Source organism: Ixodes scapularis, unplaced genomic scaffold (genome assembly GCF_016920785.2).
Source record: "Ixodes scapularis isolate PalLabHiFi unplaced genomic scaffold, ASM1692078v2 PGA_scaffold13__105_contigs__length_92229423, whole genome shotgun sequence".
Taxonomy (NCBI): Eukaryota; Metazoa; Arthropoda; class Arachnida; order Ixodida; family Ixodidae; genus Ixodes; species Ixodes scapularis.
Window position 1 is genome coordinate 31,607,700 of NW_024609839.1, and position 6,636 is coordinate 31,614,335.

Genomic DNA, 6,636 nt, shown 5'->3' on the forward strand with positions numbered 1-6,636 from the left:
AAACGTTTTTATTGTGCGGCCTTTATATTTTTTAAATCCGGCTGGGACCATCATGGCTTGCACGTGACGTCAAAGCTGCTCTTCTTGCTGGTGGTGAAAGCGTGCCGTTAATGCACTGGAAGCTGCGCCGACTCGTTTCCGCCCGCTGGTAACGCTTGTTTTTTGGTTGTAGAATTAGTACTGTAAAGGCTATGCACCACCACCAGAGAGGATCAAATTATGTTGGTGCAGGCTATTCCAGGGGTCCAAATCCAGGCCTTTAAAGGTTGGATTATTTGTGTACGGTTAAACTAAGTTCTAAATCTTTTCTAATTAGTGAAATTGTGGCTCGCGAGCAGCAATAGTTTTACAGCATCTGTTTCATGGGGTCCATCTTGTGGGGAAGGAGGATGCCCTGCAAGAGCACGTTCTTCAGAGCATGAAACATAATTTTCACGTGCCTTCCCGCTCGACTGCTGGTTTAATCTACAGGGTGAAACAAGGAGACGGCAGGCTCTTTAAATCGACCGGAAAATTCGGTTTCTTAACCTATCGCGCTACGACTTTGTGCAGCGTTGCCCACAGATGGTGCATTTTTTTTGTAAAATTTGCAAAGAGCGAACTTACCTGAGGAAGAAGTAAAGAAAGAAAAAGGCTTAGCTCCTATGGAAACGCAGCGAAGCCACCGGTCTTCAAACACGGCGCCGTTGCGCACGGGAGACAAGAGATGGCGCAAGCGGTCGCGACGCCAACTGCCTCCAACGAACGAGCAGACGACGCCGAGAGCCGGCGTATTTAGCAGACAAGGAACTGCAGTTCCTCGTTGTTACCGCGTCTGTTTTTGTTTCTGCGACTGTCGCCGCCTGCGGAACGAGTGTTGCTTTTGAGTCGAAAAGATTGTCTGCTGACGCTGGCACTCGGCGCCGTATGCTCGTTCGTTGACGGCGTTCGTTGCGCCATCTCTTGTGTCCCGTGCGAAACGGCGCCGTGTTGTTTGAAGACTGGTGGCGTCGCTGAGTTTCCGTCGGAGCTAAGCCTTTTTCTTTCTTTACTTTTTCCTCAGGTAAGTTCGCTCTTTGCAAATTTTACAAAAAAAAAAAAAGCACCATCTGTGGGCAACGCTGCACAAAGTCGTAGCGCGATAGGTTAAGAAACCGAATTTTCCGGTCGATTTAAAGAGCCTGTCGTCTCCTTGTTTCACCCTGTAGATATGAGTATGTCTGCTCCTGAGCACTGAAATGGGTCTCATGTACGGTTGGTTGGTGTGGGGTAGAGTGCTGCAGAAGCTCTACCTCCTGTAGACGCTCGTTACCTCCGAAGCGCCAAAGCACAAGTGTGCTTCGGTTACGCATTCATGCTTGTGCTATCAAGGCTAGAAAGTTTTTGCTGCCGGGGGGGGGGGGGGGGGGCGGGCGGGGGGGGGGGGGGGGGGGGGGGCGGGCGGGCGGGCGGGCGGGGGGGCGGCGGGGGGGGGGAAGTGAAGGGGGTGGGTGGGTGGAGGTGGAGGTGGAGGTGGAGGAGGAAGAGGGGCGCAGCTTCCCGTGTGGCTTCAGCCTGTCAGCGACCATGGTGCCAAATGGCTTCCGAACCACCATGTGCTGGTGCAATGCTGCACCAGCACATGTGTTGCACTCTGAAGGTCTTTTGCAAAATATAGTGCCTGATACTGCTCGCATTGGTGTTGATGATATGCCCAATGCTATTTGATGTGAGACAGTATATTGCCTTTTTTTATTTGTTGCTGTAAACACTCTTTTATAGGGTCCGCCATGTTCTGGACAAGGGATTGAAGCTTGTTTGACCACTGGCCACCTAAGTGAGACAGACTGCAGTGGGCCAACTTCTCGACAGAGTGAGATTTCTTTGGCTGAAATGTCACCGGTGTTGCTCTCGGGTGAAATTCCGCAAACTGAAAGTATGTGTGAGGAGGCCGAGTCTCCGTGCAGCGCAGACAGCCTTTCGAGCTTCTCAGTTAGCTCTCCGGGGAGCTCAGAGTGCGAAGAGAAGGACATTCAGAGCGAAGGAGAGCAGCCTGGCTCTCCTACTGAACATGTTTCTGATGCACCATCAGCATTCAGCGTCAAGGGTTTTAACTTGACTACTCAAATTTGCAAATGTACAACAACGACCGTAGCGGAAGTGCTTGTTCTTCTGCTGTCATTTCTTGCAAAGCACCGGCCTACTGTGTCAGCCTTGGTTGACATCCTGCAGCTCTTCAATGTCGTGTTCCAGAAGGACATCCTGCCTAGTACAAAGTACCTGTTCAACAAAGCATTTTCCAGTCCCTCCCTCATGATGCAGTATCACATGTACTGTGAGTATTGTCTAGGATATGTTGGCATCCGAGAGCAGCTACGTTTGCAACAGTCAACATGTCCACATTGCCACCAGATATTTTCAGTGACAACTTCACCCTACTTTCTCATGTTACCCCTTGCACCACAACTAAAGTTCATGTTGGAAAATCAACCAGGGTTGGTCCAGGAACTTCAATACAGGAATGAAAAGAAACACAAAAATATATCCTGTCTTGAAGACATCTTTGATGGCACTCTGTATCAGGAACTTTCCAAACCTGGTGGCCTCTTGTCTTTCTATAACAATTTTTCATTTTCTTTTAACACTGATGGAGCTCCAGTGTTCAAATCTTCCCGTGCCTCTGTGTGGCCTATTCATATCATGCTAAATGAACTACCACCAGTGTCCAGGGAAAAGAATTTGCTGCTGGCAGGCTTGTGGTATGGTAAGGGGGAACCAAACATGGATACGTTTCTGAAGTCGTTTGTCGATGATGCAAAGCATCTGGCTACAATAGGAGTTACATGGAAGCATGTTGATGGTACCCTTATTAATAGTAAATTCGTTGCAACCTGTTGCTGCGTAGACAGCGTTGCTCGTCCTGCGATGCAAAAGTTAATGCAGTTCAATGGCTATTATTCTTGTGGGTGGTGTTACCACCCTGGTGAGAACGTAGGTAATGTTGTCAAGTACCCTGTAGGCCCAGAATGCTACCCCGACAGGACTAATGAGACAATGGAAAAGGAAATGGAACAAGCATTTGTAACGAAGACAACCATTTTTGGTGTCAAGGGCCCGTCTGCATTGATAAACATGCCAAAGTTTGGGATAGTATCTGGGTTCGTACCAGACTACATGCATGCTGTCCTCCTTAGGGTGGTACGGCAACTAGCAGAGCTATGGTTCTCGTCTGTTGGTGAAAAGTTTTATATTGGAGAGCCCTCGACTGTAGCTAAAATTAACAAGAGATTAGAAAGGATGTTTCCCCCCAAAACTGTTTCTCGACTGCCAAGGCCCATTTCTGAGCGACGGTTCTGGAAGGCGTCGGAGTGGAAATGCTGGTTGTTGTACTATGCTTTTCCTTGCCTGGATGGCATTCTTCCAAGAAAATATCTTAAACATTTTGCTTTGCTTTCACAGAGTGTGTATGCTCTGCTCAAGAACTCTGTGACGCATACAGATGTGAATAATGCCGACCTTATGTTGACCGAGTTTGTTTGTGGGATGCAAGAGTTGTACACGAAAACGTCAATGACATATAACGTCCATCTTCTCACTCATCTGCCGTAAAGCGTAAAAGAGTGGGGCCCGTTATGGGCCCATTCTGTTTTTGCATATGAATCTGCAAACGGCTTTCTTTTAAAATTAGCAAAAGGGACACGAAAAGTACCTCTGCAAATAGCCAAGAGTTATCTTTTGTACCGCTCTGTGTACTACTTCGTTAAATGCTACATCAGGCAACAAACAGTGCAAGAGTTTTGTGAGGGCTTGCTTGGGTCAAAGCGCTTAGTGCATACAAATGAGGTGGAGAAATGCCACCTTATTGGCAAAGGCTTAAAACATGGAAGTAGCCACAATTTTTTTGGTAGCTCTGTTGTTTTACCTGGCAGTGTCTGTACTGTGTATAAAAGGGTGATTGCAGGAGGTGAGTTGTTGCACTCTAAAGAATATGGTAAATGCAAGCGTCGCAATAATTCCTTTGTACAATTGAAAAACGGGTTGTGTGGAGAAATATTGAAAATCTGTGTATACAAGGAAAATGGTGTTCACCGTTGTGTGCTACTTCTTGAAGAGTATGTCTCGTCAAGAACGCTTCATGTGACCCATGTAAATGAGTATTATTCTAAGCAGAATGTGAGGATTGTCTCAGCAGACAATGTCTTGTCAAAATTTGTTGTCATGCAGTCAGGCAACAGGTTATTTGCCAGTCTTTTGCCCAACTATTATGAAAAGGAGTAACCATCATGTCATGTTAGTAGGTATGTTTGATTTGCCTACACCACCTGCACTGGTACTCTCAGTGTATGTACATCACTGTATCCTACTTGTTGGTGCAGACTATCTTGAGGACTCTTTAGGGGCTTGTTGTGTTTGGTCTCCAGGATCGAAATATTGTAACAAAAGGACGAGGACAGAACCACTTGTGGTGTCTGTCCTTGTTCCATTATGTGAAATGCCTTTAATCCTGGACAATGCATACCGTAATTACATTGCCCTGCACTGTACACTTTCTGTACCATGCAGGTGGGTGCAGCTAAATCAAGCATACCTACTGACATTAGCAGGGTGTCTACCAACCTAAAAAAGCTATAATTGCAAAGGAACTTTTGAGCTCCTGAAAAAGTCAGGGAAATCATGAAACACTTAGCTAAATCTGAGAAAATGATCACTGACTTAACAGAGCCATCTATGTAGCATTTTGTTTAGAGGGAAACAGCCATATGGTTTTGGCGTCAGCCTTTCTTGGCATGTGCGTCCCTCCTGCCGCACGGAACTACAAGTGTAGCTAGTTCTGAAGTTTCACATGTAAAAGAAAACCTAGAAAAGTCTGCGAATTTGACATGTAATAGTTTGGTAGACACCATGATTAAGCAATAATGTAGGGATAATTGCTCTTTGGGAGAAGTCTGTTTTCATAAAGATGAAGGTGACTAGGGCTGTATTAAACAAGAACACGTACAATGGGTTACTGTATGCAAAATGCTTTACTTTTGTACTGTGAAAGGTTGCAGCTTCCAGTTAAAATAAAGCATTGTATTTGAAAGAGCAGTTGTGATATTCTTGTGTACCAGTACCTACTACTGCTTTACAGGCTGCTGCAAGTTTGTTCCCTGCATGAAAATCTGAATGTTCATACGATTGGGACTTCAGTTCTACTCGGGGCACTATAAAAAAAAAAAAAAAAAAATCTTGTGCCATACGAAAGCCAATTATACCAATTATTTTCAGGTTGGCATAATAGTGAGCATAGATAGTTGTGCGACTGGGGGAGGGAACCCTCTGGTGCGGCCTTGGCATGGTAATTGAGCTTGTATTTAGTATATAACAAGTCGGTGATAATACGTCAAGGTATGGACACTAATGAGCAAACTATTAGTCCTAATAAGTGCTTGCCGACTCTAGAGATTGACTTCACTTGTCAACGCCTTCACGCTGCAGCTTCCCTGTAGTGTTTAGAGTGGCAGTAATAAGCGAACGAGGCATCACGCAGATTGGTGCTAATGGTCTTCATAGACTCTGCCAGCTATCGTCTACAAACTTGGCTTTGGAAGTTGGTTGCCCCGGATTGCAGCTTCCCTGTAGTGTTTCTACAAGCACCAATGAGAAAATGGTGAGATTGCTTGAGATCTCCCTAAAGTTGGCTTCACCTGCTTTATGAAGTAACCCTTCCCCCGGATTTTGTCTTTCCTGCAATGTATCCCATGGCCCGAATGAGAAAATGTCTTTTTAACCACATTGGTGCTATCGGCGCCAATGTGCTCATAGGAGCACATTGGTGCTCATAGAAACTTGCCCGAGTTCTTTCCCCAAGGTTGGCTTCACCTCAATCAGAAAACTGCCCCTTTTCTAAGATTGTGGCTTCCCTGCAGTCTTCCTATGTGCACCAATGAGAAAACTCTTGGTTTTGCACATTCGTGTTACACTGCACATTGGCACACATTAATTCTGACTACTTCCTCAATGTGAATGTGCGCCTCATTTCCAGCAGGGTACTTATCCCAAACAACCTCTAAAACAAGTATTTTCAGACCTGCATGCACTTACTTCTAATCCCAACGTTTAGTCTACTGGGCCGCTGTCGTTTGAGCGAGGAGACAACAATTCGGACGATCAGACGGTTAAGACAAACTGAACGTGGTCCGCGTTGGTCCAGACAGCTTGATGGTTTTCCCTCGTTCATGTTGGAGCAGGACAAACAAATCTGACTACCACAAGTATCCGTGAAATAATCCAAAGTGCATTCCGCACAAGCAATCGTGGTCCGACGGTGTCCAGTTTTCTCCTTTCACGGCACCTATCCGCGTTCTCGAACGAACCGAGCAGGCAAGAAACTAATGAAAACTGACATTCGAGCCTTTCCCGACTCTTTTGGCACAGCCCCAGTCGCGGTGTTTTGACGAGAAAGCAAGTTCTACTCTGGTTTCTTTCAAAACAACACAAGAATGCCCGTCCCGCACGGCGACTTACGCCCACACCCCTAGGCCGGTTGTTTACCCGAAGCATCACCGCAGCGGCGTGACGTAACAATAGGGAGTTTTCGTAGACCGCGTTTCCCCCTTCGCTAAGCCCTCCGCAACGAAGCAGCCGCTACTGCGCCGGTGCGCCGATGGCCTTGACTGTAGAGTTCCGGCTAGCGTA